Source organism: Salmo salar, chromosome 03, assembly GCF_965601325.2.
Source record: "Salmo salar chromosome 03, fSalSal1, whole genome shotgun sequence".
In the NCBI taxonomy this organism is placed as follows: domain Eukaryota; kingdom Metazoa; phylum Chordata; class Actinopteri; order Salmoniformes; family Salmonidae; genus Salmo; species Salmo salar.
This window is the reverse complement of record NC_138293.1, coordinates 53321380-53339333: the sequence shown is the minus strand read 5'-3', so window position 1 is coordinate 53339333 and position 17954 is coordinate 53321380. Positions and strand designations below refer to the sequence as shown.

The window sequence follows — 17954 nt, the reverse complement described above, 5'->3', positions numbered from 1 at the left end:
TTATTTACTTTTCTTGTAACTGCATTGTTGGTTAGGGGCTTGTAAGTAAGCATTTCACTGTAAGGTCTACAGCTGTTGTATTTGGCGCATGTGACAAATACAATTTGATTTAAATAATTCATTTAAGTGGAATTATCCAAAACGTTTATTGCATGACCACCTAGTAAGTTCGGAATACTGCAGCCAATGTTAATTGATATGTCCCAAAATAATTGATATTATGAACGTTTCCGACAGGATTGTCCATCAGCAAAAAAAGTTGTGTAGTGAAAGTTTTCAAAAACATTACAACCAACCAGAATCAATAGTACAGTAATACATAATGCAGCTTTAATATTTAAATAAATGTATGATTTCTTAGTGGGTAAACTGAGCATTATGCAAAGTAGTTAAGTCATGTATGTCAAGGGACTGTTACAATATGTGCAATGTTACATAAATCTTACAGTAAATATGGACATTTCATTTACATGTTATGGCAATAAGACACTGTAGTTTGTACACAGGTCGTGGTGCAGCAAGTTTGAGGGTAGTGGAGAAGCACAAGTGGGACTTTGAGTGAAGTAACTGAGGGAAGAAAAGGATATCAGGGTGCCCAGGAACTTGAAGCTGCTGATCATTTCCATGTACAGTAGATGGGAGAATGGTCAAGTATCACCATCTACTTTGTTTATGCTGAGACTTGTCCCATCATCATTGTCAGGTCCCACAGCTCCTTCATGTACTCATGTGTACCATGGTAGTGTCGGGTCCATTCTAGGGATACACATTCTTATAATGTAAAAAATCGAATGTGTTATTACAGGATTTACACCCAGAGCCTGCTAACCAGTTTGTGGGTAAGGATGGTGTTGAAAGCAGAGCTATAAAAGAAAATGCACTCTGACGTATTTAAAAATGTATAATTGACATTTGTTGGGACAATATGCAATCTGGAGGTGTACATAGTGTAGCACTATTATTATTATTATATATATTTTTTTAATCGATATCGACTGGGCTGCAGTGGAGACGTAAAAAGCTTCAATATCATGGGGACCTAACTTCTAACGTCCTTTCCTGGTACACCCACAAACACTGCAGTCAAATGCCAACCAGCGGCTCTCCGTCCTATGGTGGCTGAAGACATTTTGCCTGATGTCAAACATTAAGAGTGTCAGATTGAAGTGTCTGGATAAAATGTAAACAGAACCTTAGAGCAGATTACTTTTATCTTTACTGGCACAGTTTTAAAATGTCTAATTGTAGTCACTTTCAATTGATTCATTGACTCCCAAGAACCATAGATTGTTTGTAGTTCATAACATTAACACAACTGACAAACGTTGCTTGACTGTAAATTGGGATACATGTTTTAATAACATTGGATATTTGTTTGGGCTTAACGTTGCATACCTTGTCGTGTTGTGCATGCATGCCAACCAGGTGAGAATCACCTAAATGAATTGATACTTGATGAATCAGGTCTTCTCTGCTGCTTTATCAGCCTCCCCCTTGCCCACTCCAAGCTCCTCTTCATGGTTCTCTTCTGCAAGAGACAATTGTGAAAATAATGCAGAAGGAATGGGAACCCTATACCTTTGAAGCAGTACTAGGTATATGCCTGAAGTTATTTTACTCTAAGCTTCGATGGAATATATTCGAAAAGTGAACGTTCACATTAAGTCTACTCTGTTCGAAAGCTGACATGTAATGTTAGATGTTAGCAAAGGTTTTACAAGGTTGTCACTAGCCAAGTTTGCTTTGCGTGAGCTTTTCTGTGTCTTCATGCTAATCGCGAACTAGCGCGGCTAATGCTAGCATTTAAATGAAAGCCAGTCAGGCTGAAGAAGTTGCCTACCTTAAGTTGTTTTGCTTAAATGCAAGGCTTTGGGCTAAAAACGTAACTCAAAAACATGTCCTGCCGATAAGTCACATTTAGGTAACTTGTCTTCCTTAAGTCAATGATAAAGCAAAATAAAGACAATAGTCCAAAAACCGAGAACTACCAGGATTTTGAGCATCTCCGTTGTCTAATCTATGTATGCCTGGCCCTGCATGCACGCAACAATCTTGCTAGTATTTAAGTTAATTTACCGTGATAGTATTAACACAGTCCAATGTGTTTCCGTGGCTGTTATAGTTTACATGTTTTTTCAGCAGGGCTTTTAATAAAACACAAGGCGGTGCCATTCACTGCGGCTAGCAGTATGACTGGGCAAAGTTTGAGGCTAACTATATGATATAATATGGCTGGGGTTCGTGGCTACCGACGTTTGCTATATTAGTTAGCAAAATATCTGATTTAGCTTATGCTAAGCACTGCTGATCCTGGTGCTAGATTAATGTTAGCTGAATTGTATTGCCAGTGATGAGAAACAGATCCTTCCACTGTAAACTAGCTGATCAACTTTACGATTCAGTAACAACAAATTTCAAAGACAAAACCGTTACCTTGTAAAGGTTCAAACTCTGCTTGCAGTGGAAAAGGAAGTTCCTTCAAACTGTGAAATCTGGTTGAAAGGAGGAGCTAGTAAAATTAGCATATTAATGATAAACCCTATGATAAACTGAACTCCAAACTGAACAGAACTACACTCTCTTCTACCATTGTCTTAAACATCTTTAATGGTCTCGTTGCAAAAGCTAAATTGTTGCTAGGGGACTTTGAAGCACCTGTGTGCCGATCTTGAAGGATAGTGACGATAGCAAAGATTATAACAAACACCACAGAAACGGAATTGGTGCTCGCTAGTTCTGCAAATTCAGCTATTGTGGGAAGCCAGCCAACATAAAATGAAAACAAACTATATTAAAATTACAAAAGGTTGCAGCTTACGTTGTGTAAATGATGAACTCATACAGCTGTCAACCCTTGTCACTGCAATCCGTTTCACATTTGCTAGCTGACTAGCTTGCAGATCGAAGCCCATTATAGAATGATAGAAGATAATAGATGATAGAAGCCCATCTCCTACTGTAAATAACCTGCACACTGTATGAATGTGTGTGTGTGTGTGTGTAGCCAGGTAGAAAAATGGAAGAAAAAAGACGGACATCAGAGCATTTTTTAGAACACCAAAACGCAAATTATGAACACTAGTAGCCTAATATCTCAAAGACTAGTTGATAAAATGTTAATAAGAAGAAGTGAAATGCTAATGGTAATGTTTCATAACGATGTAATTTGGTAGATCAGGCAACAGATGGCACACAGACAGCAAAGCTGGGGACAGATAGACAGGGACAGACTGGCAGACACAGGGAGTCTCAGGTAAGTTTGTTGAGTCTTTGTTTGGCAACAATATGAAAGGTTCTCTCTTTTTTTAGACTTGTAAAATAGGGACATAATTGGAAAATGCCATGGATACCCCCACTCTCAACTTAAACTGGTGACTGAACCAAGATTTGTTTAAGGCAATGGTATTGCTGTTGTGATTAATTGTGTAGTTTTGGGTACCGGTAGTTAGGAGTATGGCAAACACCTTATTTCTTTTCTAGGAGACAGACTGTGAGTCAGTGAGGGTGGTGAAAGTGAACGAGCCAGGGAGAGAGACTTCAGAGGACAGTGTCACAGCCACGGCAGGACCAGGTGTCAACCTTGTTGCCAGCTGCACCAGTATAGGGGACAGTGGCACAGCATTGTCCAGTTACCCCAGGGATGGCACAAAACCATATCAGCCACACCCACAATTTATAGAATCGCAAACTCTTGCCAACAGTGTGTGGACGTTTCAAGGGAAGTAGTTTCGCGATTTCCCCTGGCTACACTATAACCCATCAATAAAAGGAGTGTTGTGTTTTCACTGTAGCCAAGGGTTTTTAAGCCAGCCATCTTTTGGCCAAAGAGAGGATGCTGCCTTCACTAGTGCAGGATTTAGGAACTGGAGAAAAGCCATTGTAAAATTGACAGCACATCAAAACTGCCACTTTGTAACTGTAACCGCACACCAGCTAAATCCAATCAGTGTCCAGTTATCCAGCACGTGGGGTAAACAGCAGGAGGACGCAAGGCATTGCTTGATGAAAATTGTTAGTTCGGTGTGGCATGTATCAAGACAGGGACAAGCCTTTAGAGGCCACACGGATGACAGTTGGAATTTATACCAGCTTTTGAAACTTAGGGCAGAAGAGGATGATCCCATTTTACTGAAGTGGTTAACAGAGCGTACCACAATGTACACAGGCCCCAAAGCACAGAATGAAATTCTGAACATCATGGCCAATAGTCATTCGAGACATTGCAGCTGAGATTAGTCTCTTCCGATTGTACAATTTTCAGTAATTGTTGATGGTACTCAAGATTTCTCTGGTGCTGAACAGGAGAGTGTCTGCCTGCGATATGTTGACCATTACCTTGTCCATCACATGGAGTTTATTGGGCTATACAGGGTGTCAGAGACAACAGTCGAGGGCATTGTGAAAGTGGCAACTGATGTGTTGTTGAGGCTCAATTTTCCCATGTCTGGCTTACATGGGCAGAGTTACGATAGTGCCTCAAACATAGCAGGAAAATGCACAGGCAATTGTGAGGAGGCAGCAGCCATTAGCCCTCTATGTGCATTGTGGAGCACACAGGCTGGCTGTTCAGCCTCCCCACTGATCCAGGATTCCCTTTCTTGGGTCCATCAGTTAGGTGTCCTCTATGGCCAGTCAGGAAAGTTTAAGAGTGTGTTTGAATCAATTGCCATGTCCAAAGATACACATCTGACCACCCTGAAACCCCTATGTCCAACAAGGTGGACTGTGCGGAATACTGCTATTAGAGCTGTGCTAGGGCAGTATGAGCGGGTACTAAGCAGCCTAGAGGAAATGGCAAAAACTGCATCCAAGACAGCTTCAACTGCCAGTGGCTTATTTGAGCACTTCAGCAAAGGCAAGACTGTGTTGGGCTTCACACTTGCCTCTGCTGTTCTTGGAGAGCTTGAATGCCTAAACATTTCACTGCAGAAGAAAACTCAGACTGTCTCTTGTATGCAGGCTGCAGTCGAGTGTGAGCGGTCATCTCTTAGGGGCAAGAGAAATGACGAAAACTACCGTGCACTGTATGAGAAAGCAACAACATTGATTGACTCCATTGAATCCATTGTGACACACTCAAGACGATTTGCTGGCAAAGCAGTGGATCACTATAGGGCAGAATATTTTAAAGTGTTGGATGGTGTGGAGGTTCAGTTTGGTGACCGTTTGGACCAGGACAGTCTAAACTGTTTCATGCATGTTAACATTAGAAGCCTACTCCCTAAGTTTGTTTTACTCACTGCTTTAGCACACTCTGCCAACCCGGATGTCTTAGCCGTGTCTGAATCCTGGCTTAGGAAAACCACCAAAAACCCTGAAATCTCCATTGCTAACTATAACATTTTCCGCCAAGATAGAACTGCCAAAGGGGGCGGTGTTGCAATCTACTGCAAAGATAGCCTGCAGAGTTCTGTATTGCTATCCAAGTCTGTACCCAAACAATTCGAGCTTCTACTTCTAAAAATTCACCTTTCCAGAAACAAGTCTCTCACTGTTGCCGCTTGCTATAGACCTCCCTCTGCCCCCAGCTGTGCCCTCAATACCATATGTGAATTGATTGCCCCCATCTATCTTCTGAGCTTGTGCTACTAGGTGACCTAAACTGGGACATGCTTAACACCCCGGCCATCCTACAATCTAAGCTTGATGCCCTCAATCTCACACAAATGATCAATGAACCTACCAGGTACAACCCCAAATCCGTAAACACGGGCACCCTCATAGATATCATCCTTACTAACTCGCCCTCCAAATACACTTCTGCTGTTTTCAATCAAGATCTCAGCGGTCACTGCTTCATTGCTTGCATCCGTAATGGGTCTGCGACCAAACGACCACCCCTCATCACTGTCAAACGCTCCCTAAGACACTTCTGCGAGCAGGCCTTTCTAATCGACCTGGCCGGGGTATCCTGGAATGACATTGACCTCATCCCGTCAGTAGATGATGCCTGGCTATTCTTTAAAGGTGCCTTCCTCACCATCTTAAATAAGCATGCCCCACTCAAAAAAATGTGGACTAGGAATAGATATAGTCCTTGGTTCACTCCAGACCTGTCTGCCCTTGACCAGCACAAAAACATCCTGTGGCGTTCTGCATTAGCATTGAATAGCTCCCGTGATATGCAACTTTTCAGGGAAGTTAGGAACAAATATACACAGGCAGTTAGAAAAGCTAAGGCTAGCTTTTTCAAACAGAAATTTGCATCCTGTAGTACTAACTCAAAAAAGTTCTAGGACACTAAAGTCCATGGAGAATAAGAGCACCTCCTCCCAGCTGCCCACTGCTCTGAGGCTAGGAAACACTGTTACCACCGATAAATCCACTATAATTGAGAATTTCAATAAGCATTTTTCTACAGCTGGCCATGCTTTCCACCTGGCTACCCCTACCCCGGTCAACTGCCCGGCACCCTCCACAGCAACCCGTCGAAGCCCCCACCATTTCTCCTTCATCCAGATAGCTGATGTTCTGAAAGAGCTGCAAAATCTGGACCCATACAAATCAGCCGGGCTAGCCAATCTGGACCCTCTCTTTCTAAAATGATCTGCCGAAATTGTTGCAAACCCTATTACTAGCCTGTTCAACCTCTCTTTCGTATCGTCTGAGATTCCCAAAGATTGGAAAGCTGCCGCGGTCATCCCCCTCTTCAAAGGGGGTGACACTCTAGACCCAAACTGCTACAGACCTATATCTGTCCTACCCTGTCTTTCTAAGGTCTTCGAAAGCCAAGTTAACAAACAGATTACCGACCATTTTGAATCCCACCGTACCTTCTCCGCTATGCAATCTGGTTTCAGAGCTGGTCATGGGTGCACCTCAGCCACGCTCAAGGTCCTAAATGACATCATAACTGCCATTGATAAGAGACATTACTGTGCAGCCGTATTCATCGACCTGGCCAAGGCTTTCGACTCTGTCAATCACCACATTCTTATTGGCAGACTCAACAGCCTTGGTTTCTCAAATGATTGCCTCGCCTGGTTTACCAACTACTTCTCTGATAGAGTTCAGTGTGTCAAATCGGAGGGCCTGTTGTCCGGACCTCTGGCAGTCTCTATGGGTGTGCCACAGGGTTCAATTCTCGGGCCGACTCTCTTCTCTGTGTACATCAATGATGTTGCTCTTGCTGCTGGTGATTCTCTGATCCACCTCTACGCAGACGACACCATTCTGTATACTTCTGGCCCCTCTTTGGACACTGTGTTAACTAAAGTCCAGATGAGCTTCAATGCCATACAACTCTCCTTCTGTGGCCCCCAACTGCTCTTAAAAACAGGTAAAACTAAATGCATGCTATTCAATCGATCACTGCCCGCACCTGCTCGCCCGTCCAGCATCACTACTCTGGGCGGCTCTGACTTAGAATACGTGGACAACTACAAATACCTGGGTGTCTGGTTAGACTGTAAACTCTCCTTCCAGACTCACATTAAGCATCTCCAATCCAAAATTAAATCTTGAATCGGCTTCCTATATCGCAACAAAGCATCCTTCATTCATGCTGCCAAACACACCCTCGTAAAACTGACCATCCTACCGATCCTCGACTTCAGTGATGTCATCTATAAAATAGCCTCCAACACTCTACTCAACAAACTGGATGCAGTCTATCACAGTGCCATCCGTTTTGTCACCAAAGCCCCATACGCTACCCACCATTGCGACCTGTACGCTCTCGTTGGTTGGCCCTTGCTTCATACTCGTCGCCAAACCCACTGGCTACAGGTTATCTACAAGTCTCTGCTAGGTAAAGCCCCACCTTATCTCAGCTCACTGGTCACCATAGCAGCACCCACTCGTAGCATGCGCTCCAGCAGGTATATCTCACTGGTCACCCCCAAAGCCAATTTCTCCTTTGGCAGCCTTTCCTTCCAGTCCTCTGCTGCCAATGACTGGAACGAACTGCAAAAATCTATGAAGCTGGAGACTCATATCTCCCTCACTAGCTTTAAGCACCAGCTGTCAGAGCAGCTCACAGATCACTGCACCTGTACATAGCCCATCTGTGAACAGCCCATCTATCTACCTCCCTCATCCCCATACTGTATTTATTTATTTATTTATTTATCTTGCTCCTTTGCACCCCAGTATCTCTACTTGCACATTCATCTTCTGCACATCTACCATTCCAGTGTTTAATTGCTATATTGTAATTACTTATTTATTGCCTTAACTTACCTCATTTGCACTCACTGCATATAGACTTTTTGTTTTCTTTTGTTGTACTGTATTATTGACTGTATGTTTTGTTTATTCCATGTGTAACTCTGTGTTGTTGTATGTGTCGAATTGCTACGCTTTATCTTGGCCAGATCGCAGTTGCAAATGAGAACTTGTTCTCAACTAGCTTACCTGGTTAAATAAAGGTGAAATTAAAAAAATTAAAAATAAAAACGTCCTGCAAAAGTTGGAAAGAGCGCTTCTCATCAAGGATGAGTCTCTAGGTCAGTACCCTGAGCTGAACATAGATTCTCTTTCAGTGCAGTTGCCTCTCTTTCGTAACAAATACCCCTGTAGCAGCAGTGGAGAGGCAGCAGAGTCCTCAGGAGGCTTCCAGTGGAGGTGCGGAGGTTGGTTGACCAAGTTGAGGTGCTGATCAGAATTTTTTTTTGTGGTGCCAGTGTCTTCATGTGAGGTTGAGAGGAGTTTCAGTGCACTCCGCAGGTTAAAGACTTGGCTACGGGCTAGCATGGGCCAAGAGAGACTGAATAGCGTAGTTGTCTGTAATGTACATAAGGACAGGCTGGACAGTCTCAAGAGGGAAAATATCTACCAGCAATTTGTTGGATCCATTGAAACCCGCAAACATATGTTTGGTTCTTTTGTTCATTCGTTCAGTAGTGTGTATAGCAGTGGTTCTCAACCTTTTTTGGGTACTGGAACCCCTTTATATTTTGAGGCAAGGCAGGCAAGGTTTTGAGCGGTCCTCAGGGACCCCCACCCCCTCTATATTATATGCAATGTTACTGGAAACCTTGTGGTACTGAATATGTTCATTACACTTTTTTATGTCATGGACCCCTTGCAATTACACCAGGGAACCCTGTTTGAGAACCCCTGGTGTATAGTATGATAGTTGTTATTTTGTTTAGTAGTTTTCAGTTTTTAGTACATGACAGTACACTTAGTAATTATTTATTTTGTTATTTTATTTTAAAATTCCATACTTTGACATACTTGTCCATAGCTGTTGTTTGAAGAGTTGAGACACTGACTGAACAATAAATAAGTATTTTTGAAGGATATTTTGGTTGATTTAATTGTGTTTCTTGGCCCAAGCAAGTCTCTTTTTCTTATTGGTGTCCTTTAGTAGTGCTTTTGCAGCAATTCAACCATGAAGGCTTAATTCACGCAGTCTCCTCTGAACAGTTGCTGTTGAGATGTGTCTGTTACTTGAACTCTGTGAAACATTTATTTGGGCTGCAATCTGAGGCTGGTAACTCTAATGAACTTATCCTCTGCAGCAGAGGTAACTGTGGGTCTTCCTTTCCTGTGGCAATCCTCATGAGAGCCAGTTTCATCATAGTGCTTGATGGTTTTTGCGACTGCACTTGAAGAAACTTTAAAAGTTCTTCAAATTTTCCGGATTGACTGACCCTCATGTCTTAGTTAAAGTAATGATGGACTGTCATTTCTCTTTGCTTATTTGAGCTGTTCTTGACATAATATGGACTTGGTCTTTTACCAAATAGGGCTATCTTCTGTATACCACCCCTACTGATTAGCTTAAACGCATTATTAAGGAAAGAAATTCCACAAATGAACTTTTAACAAGGCACACATGTTTATTGAAATGCATTCCAGGTGTTTGGGTCAGTACTTTGTTGAATTACCTTTGGCAGCGATTACAGCTTCAAGTCTTCTTGGGCATGAAGCTACAAGCTTGGCACACCTCTATTTGGGGAGTTTCTCCCATTCTTCTCTGCAGATCCTCTCAAGCTCTGTCCGGTTGGATAGGGAGTGTTGCTGCACAGCTATTTTCAGTTCTCTCCAGAGATGTTCGATTGGGTTCAAATCTTGGCTCTGGCTGGGCCACTCCAGAAGCCTCAAGTACTTGTCCAGAAGCCACTCCCGTGTTGTCTTGGCTGTGTGCTTAGGGTTGTTGTCCTGTTGGAAGGTGAACCATCGCCCCAGTCTGAGGTTCTGAGCGCTCTGGAGCAAGTTTTCATCAAGGATCTCTCTTTATTTTGCTCCATTCATCTTTCCGCCGATCCTGATTGGTCTCCCAGTCCCTGCCGCTGAAAAACATCCCCACAGCATGATGCTGCCACAACCATGCTTCACCGTAGGGATGGTGCCAGGTTTCCTCCAGATGTGACACTTGGTATTCAGGCCAAGGAGTTCAATCTTGGTTTCATCAGACCAGAGATTCTTGGCCTAATTGGTGGAGTGCTGCAGAGATGGTTGTCCTTCTGGGAAGGTTCTCCCATCTCCACAGAGGAACTCTAGAGCTCTGTCAAAGTGACCATCGGGTTCTTGGTCACCTCCCTGACCAAGGCCCTTCTCCCCCGATTCCTCATTTTGGCTGGGCAGCCAGCTCTAGGAAGTCTTGGTGGTTCCTATCTTCTTCCATTTAAGAATGATGGAGGTCACTGTGTTCTTGGGGACCTTCAATTCTGCAAAAGAAATGTGGTACCCTTCCCCTGATCTGTGCCTCGATCACAATCCTGTCACTGAGCTCTATGGACAATCCTTCGACCTCATGGCTTGGTTCTGAACCTTTCTATTCTCATTGTTTCTAAATATTGTAAATTAAAGATACCATTTTTTGCTAAAAGTATTATATTATTGATCGATTGACTATGACTTTCAAATCACACAGTAGTGCTATCTGCAGAGTTAGCTCCAGGTAAATGTTGCAATTCTTCAGCCATTCCTGAACCTTCGACCAAAAACAAGCAACAAGCAACACAGTACCAAAAAATAAATGAATCTGGTGTTGTTTTGTGTGCCATGGAATCAGTGTATCGAAAAATCTTTTCCCAACTATTTAGCAATCTATATGGCACAGCTGTCAATTTTTTGGGGCCTTATATGAAACTGGTATACTTTTACTTTTACTATTTTCTTGAACCAATTTTGGTCTTTAATGCAGGGCCGGCAGACAAGTTCTTTACTTTCTCCCCTTTCCACTCGCCTCTTCTATTTTTGGGTAGAGCAGACATTTCCATATATTTTTGTGTGACATATATGTGTGACAACTCCACCAGTCCTATTTATTATATAATTTACAAAGAATATACTGTTTTCTTTAGATTTTATTTAAATAATATTTTTTCTTATCAATTCGTATATTTGCATTTAAACATAATATTTGTTGTAATATTTGTTCTGTCTTTTCTGGTGGATTAAACTGAAATTGCAACCAACTTTCTATGGCTTGTTTTAAAATTAGCAATATTTTGGAGAGGATTTCATTTTCAAATATCCGAAAGTGAGAGGTTGTAATCTGAATAAAGGGAAATAGGCCATTCTTGAACATGGGGTGAGACATTGTTACTAATCTGCTAGAGAACCAGTTCAGATTTAAGTCTAACTTTTATATGACTGAAGTTTGAGAAACAGACGCCTCACAAGTCCTCAACAGGCAACTTCATTAAATAGTACCTGCAAAACACCAGTCTCAACGTCAACAGTGAAGAGACGACTCCGGGATGCTGGCCTTCTAGGCAGAGTTTCTCTGTCCAATGTCTGTGTTATTTTGCCCATCTTAATCTTTTCTTTTTATTGGCCAGTCTGAGATATGGCTTTTTCATTGCAACTCTGCCTAGGAGGCCAGCATCCCGGAGTCGCCTCTTCACTGTTGACGTTGAGACTGGTATTTAATGAAGTTGAGGACTTGTGAGGCATCTGTTTCTCAAACTAGACACTCTAATGTACTTGTTCTCTTGCTCAGTTGTGCACCGGGGCCTCCCACTCCTCTTTCTATTCTGGTTAGAGCCAGTTTGTATGGAACGCCGTTTGGGTCTTTGCATTTCAAAAAAGATACACGTCAAATAGTGTTATTTCAAATAAGTGTTATGTCAAATAAGCTTGTTGACCAATCAGGACCTGAATATGACTGCATGTCACATAATTAAACATTTTATTTTACCTTTATTTAACTAGGCAAGTCAGTTAAGAACAAATTCTTATTTTCAATGACGGCCTAGGAACAGTGGGTTAACTGCCTTGTTCAGGGGCAGAACGACAGATTTTTACCTTGTCAGCTCGGGGATTCGATCTTGCAACCTTTCGGTTACTAGTCCAATGCTCTAACTACTAGGCTACCTGCCGCCACATAATAATTTAACTTGTTCATACATTTTTTACGTAGTTATTTCACATTGATTACACTATCACTCGTATTTCATATCTCACAACTATTCATCGATACGCATGCTATGATGCTGGTAAAGTTGTCACACGCACCAATAGTGCTGGTAATAAAAGAAAGCTAGCTAGCTCATGGATGCAAACAATGTTCTTCCCCAAAAACACAGCAAAACGACATAATCTGTTTCAGTAGCTATATAGTTAGCTAGCTAACTATATAGCTAGGTGTCATCATCTAAAATAACTCTCATTTATAAAACAGTTCTTATTTGATTAATGGTGGTCGGACTCATCTATGTGAAGCTAGCCACAATAAGGATTAGCCACAATAGTGGACTTTGCGGTTAGCCTTCAAAATGAAAGTATGGCATAATTCTACTATTTGTATTCATTTGCATCACTGTCAATGACATACTTTTATTTTGAAGGCAGACTGCAAATTCCACTATTATGTCTAATCCTTATTGTGGCTAGCTTCACAACACATAACTCGGTGCGGTCGAGCCTCACTAGCCAGATGAAGCTAGCTGGCTGCTTATAACCTTAGCTTTGGGCAACAGGGTTAAGTAGCTGGCTAGCTATTTATTTTCATAAACTGAAGTTCAATTTCAATAGGCGAACAACAATAGGCGAACAAAAGTGGCTACCTAGCTAATACTTACTCATGAGGATTCCTAAATCATTGCTAAGAATAATGAAAATGACTGCAGTTTCTACTGATCATTGTTTTCAGGCTGGTTGCATTGGTGCTAGCTAGGTAACAAGCTAAAGCTAGCTACCCCAGAAGTTGCGGTCAAACAAATGATGCTTTATTACCAACGCGGTATTGTAAACACATCGTTCGTGGCCGGTGTTTACTTGTTTGCAGACTTTGTTGTACAGCTTTGGCAATGCTACTGTATCTTTTTTGAGAAGCAAAGACCCAAACGGCGTTCCACAGTATGTATGTGGTGAAGCTAATAGCAGTGACGCTATTACTGTGTGACTCCTGTAGGGCAACATCTGAAAAATAGAGCACTTGGTCGTGTGTACCGGTGCTCGACCAGTCGGCGAAAGCCAACATCACCCACGACAGAGAACGGTTGATTGTCAATGGCAATGAATTCCATTGTCTTGGCTTTATTGGATTTCACCGTTGAGTTGTCTTGCTGAAATGTTCTTACGCTTTAAAATGACTGCTCAATCCACACAGCAGACATTGTGGGCTAGGTTAGGAATGCTTTATTTGTATTTGTATTTATTATGGATCCCCATCTCTTCCTGGGGTCCAGCAAAATTAAGGCAGTTTATACCATTTTAAAACATTACAATACATTCACAGATTTCACAACACACTGTGTGCCCTCAGGCCCCTACTCCACCACTACCACATATCTACATGACTAAATCCATGTGTATGTATAGTGTGTGTGTGTGTGTGTGTGTGTGTGTGTGTGTGTGTGTGTGTGTGTGTGTGTGTGTGTGTGTGTGTGTGTGTGTGTGTGTGTGTGTGTGTGTGTGTGTGTGTGTGTGTGTGTGTGTGTGTGTGTGTGTGTGTGTGGTGCGCGTGTGTTTGTGTCAATGTTTGTGTTGCTTCACAGTCCCCGCTGTTACATAAGGTGTTTTTTTTATCTGTTTTTTTAAATCTAATTTTACTGCTTGCATCAGTTACTTGATGTGGAATAGAGTTCCATGTAGTCATGGCTCTATGTAGTACTGTGTGCCTCCCATAGTCTGTTCTGGACTTAGGGACTGTGAAGAGACCTCTTGTGGCATGACTTCTGGGGTATGCATGGGTTTCCGAGCTGTGTGCCAGTAGTTTAGACAGACAGCTCGGTGCATTCAGCTCTCATAAATAAAAGTAGTGATGAAGTCAACTTCTCCTCCGCTTTCAGCCAGGAGAGATTGACATGCATATTATTAATATTAGCTCTCTGTGTATATCCAAGAGCTAGCCGTGCTGCCTTGTTCTGAGCCAATTGCAATTTTCCTAAATCCTTTTTTGTGTCAGCTGACCACACGACTGAACAGTAGTCAAGGTGCGACAAAACTAGGGCCTGTAGGACCTGCCTTGTTGATAGTGTTAAGGCAGAGCATCGCTTTATTATAGACAGACTTCTCCCCATCTTAGTTACTACTGCATCAATATGTTTTGACCATGACAGTTTACAATCTACTGTTACTCCAAGCAGTTTAGTCATCTCAATTTCCACATTATTTATTACAAGATTTAGTTGAGGTTTAGGGTTTAGTGAGAGTTTTGTTCCAAATACAGTGCTTTTAGTTTTAGAAATATTTAGGGCTAACTTATTCCTTGCCACCCACTCTGAAGCTAACTGCAGCTCTTTGTTGAGTGTTGCAGTTATTTCAGTTGCTGTAGTAGCTGACGTGTATAGTGTTGAGCCATCTGCATACATAGAAACTCTGGCTTTACTCTAAGTCAGTGGCATGTCGTTAGTAAAAAATGAAAAAAGCAAGGGGCCAAAACAGCTACCCTGGGGAATTCCTAATTCTAACTGGATTATATTTGATAGGCTTCCATTAAATAACACCCTCTGTGTTATGTTAGACAAGTAACTCTTTATCCACATTATAGCAGGGGTTGTAAAGCCATAACACATACGTTTTTCCAGCAGTAGACTATGATCAATAATTTCCAAATCTGCAATGAAGTCTAACAAGACACCTCCCACAATCATTTTATCATCAATTTCTCTCAGCCAATCATCAGTCATTTGTGTAAGTGCTGTACTTGTTGAGTGTCCTTCCTTATAAGAATGCTGAAATTCTGTAAAATAGCATTGTACCTGGTCAAACACATTTTTTTTCCAGAAGTTTACTAAGGGTTGATAACAGGCTGATTGGTCGGCTATTTGAGCCAGTAAAGGGGGCTTTACTATTCTTGGGTAGCGGAATGACGTTAGCTTCCCTCCAGGCCTGAGGACACGCTCTCTAGTAGGTTTAAATTGAAGATGTAGCAAATAGGAGTGGTAATATCGTCTGCTGTTATCCTCAGTAATTTTCCATCTAGATTGTCACACCCTGGTGGCTTGTCATTGCTGATAGACAACAATATTTTTTTCGCCTCTTCCACACTGACTTTATGGAATTCAAAAGTACAATTCTTGTCTTTCATAATTTGGTCCGATATACTTGGATGTGTAGTGTCAGCGTTTGTTGCTGGCACGTCATCCCTAAGTTTGCTTATTTTGCCAATGAAAAAGTTATTAAAGTAGTTTGAAATATCAGTGGGCTTTGTGATGGATCAGCCATCTGATTCAATAAATGAAGGAGCCGAGATGGCTTTTTTTCCCCAAAATTTCATTGAAGGTGCCCCAAAGCTTTTTATTGTCATTCTTTATATAATCTATCTTTGTTTCATAGTGTAGTTTATTTTTGTTTAGTCACATGATTTATTAATTTGCAGTATGTTTGCCAATCAGTTGAGCTGCCAGACATAATTGCCATACCTTTTGCCTCATCCCTCTCAACCATACAATTTTTCAATTCCTCATCAATCTAAGGGGATTTAACCGTTTTTACAGTCATTTTCTTAATGGGTGAGTGCTTATTAGTAACTGGAATAAGTAGTTTCATAAATGCATCAAGTGCAGCGTCTGGTTGCTCCTCCTTACACACCACGGACCAGCAAATATTCTTTACATCATCAACATAGGAATCACTACAAAACTTCTTGTATGACCTCTTATACATTATATTAGGCCCAGCCTTTGGAACTTTGGTTTTCCTGGATATGACTATTATATTGTGATCACTACATCCTATGGATTTGGATACTGCTTTAAAGCAGATATCTGCAGCGTTAGTAAAAATGTGATCAATTCATGTTGATGATTTAATTCCTGTGCTGTTTGTAACTACCCTGGTATGTTGACTGACAACCTGATGCGCAAAATTTTACGTGGCGTCATTACGTCATGTACCTACGTTATATAGGTATGCACGGTAGCTTTGACATCGGTTTTTAACTTCGGGCGTTAAACTAGACATCGGATCGCTACCGATGTTGGCATTTTTAGTGGATGACGGCCGATTCCGATATGTTCACCGATATATCGTGCACCCCTAGTCTTGGTGTCTTGGAACAGTTGATTATAAATATACAGTTTGACTGCGAGAGCTATATGTTTCCCTGTAAGTCTATTCACCTTGAAGACTGGGTACAGAACTTAGCGCCGTTATGCAATTTCCTTTGGGAACTGATCAGTCATGCCTATTTTCATCTTTTGCCCAGGCTTTTAACCATTATTTTATCTTTAAAGGATGAACATTTGGCAACGATTGGGCCCTCTTATTGCTGTCTCTGTCTGAAACTGTGTACACGTTCAAATTAGATTTTTTTCGACAGTATCGCCTGGGATCTGTAGCGCTTTAAGAATAAATTCTTTCACCACACTTTAAGGATCTTTACCCTAATTTTCTTTAATACCAGTAAGTACCAGATTTTCTTGCATAGATCTAGTCTATATTCCAAATAAGGCTTCTCTCAGAAATATGTTCTCCTTTAAGTTCTTTAATGACGTTTCAATAGTATTGACTGTACCTTTTTAGCTTGTTTGTTTCTTTCTCCATTGTCATAGCTTTTTCATCACTCATCTCGAGGCTCGCCTTCAACTCTTTTGTATCTTTAGTGAATAGTTCAAGTATGCCCAATTGATCATTTATCGACTTCAGCAAGTCAGTTTCTGCACTTACCATTCCTGGTGGTAAAAAGCATAACTTGTCTGTATCCGTTGAGGAGTCTTGTTTTCTTTTGGGGATCTCTCAGGCCCGAGAGAGAAGGGAGGAAAGTGGAGTCACAAGGCTGAGACTGGGACACAGAAGGCTCAATGGTACATTGAAATTGGTGGTGAAACATCCGACTGGGAAGTGTGATCATTGTCAGGAGGAGATGGAGACAGTGGAACATGTTCTATTTCAGTGCCAGAAATATGTGAGGGAAAGGGGGGGATTGTTATTAGATATGAGGAGTAATGGGGTTGAAGAGCCAGGATTAAGTGAACTGCTGGGGGGATGCAGAATTTAATTATGTATTTTGTTTACTTAGGGAGACGAGGTTATTGGGTAGGATTTAGACCTTCACTGTCGCTGGTCCACACTCCAGTCCAGTTGGTGGCGGTAATGCACCTTAAAGTTGGTTGCCAACCGCCATATGAAATCCACAGAAGAAGAATAACTTCTCGATGTGCAAACGACCGTGATATATGGTATAGCTTTATACCCCCAAAGCTGATTGGGTGTCTTTCCCAGTTAACCCTCTAATTGACCTAGTTAGCTAGCTAAGTAAAGTAGATGACTTGGCTACATTCTTTTACGAAAATATATACAGTACCAGTCAAAAGTTTGGACACACCTACTATTTCAAGAGTTTTAATTTTTTTTAAACTATTTTCTACATTGTAGAATAACAGTGAAAACATCAAAATGATGAACTAACACATATTGAATCATGTAGTAACAAAAAAGTGTTAAACAAATCAAAATATATTTGAGATTCTTCAAAGTAGCCACCCTTTGCCTTGATGACAGCTTTGCACACTCTTGGCATTCTCTCAACCAGCTTCATGAGGAATGCTTTTCCAACAGTCTTGAAGGAGTTCCCACATATGCTGAGCACTTGTTGGCTGCTTTTTCTT

General features: G+C 41.5%; 1 long non-coding RNA gene across 1 annotated transcript; it reads right to left on the bottom strand.

Moving 5' to 3' along the window:
* Positions 1–308: 308 nt before the first annotated feature.
* LOC106600729 (uncharacterized) lies at positions 309–2588 on the bottom strand. The gene is made up of 3 exons (XR_001327886.3): positions 2434–2588; positions 1396–1528; positions 309–756 (listed from the first exon to the last, which is right to left on the bottom strand). It is a non-coding gene; the product is annotated as an uncharacterized LOC106600729 (long non-coding RNA).
* Positions 2589–17954: the final 15366 nt, after the last annotated feature.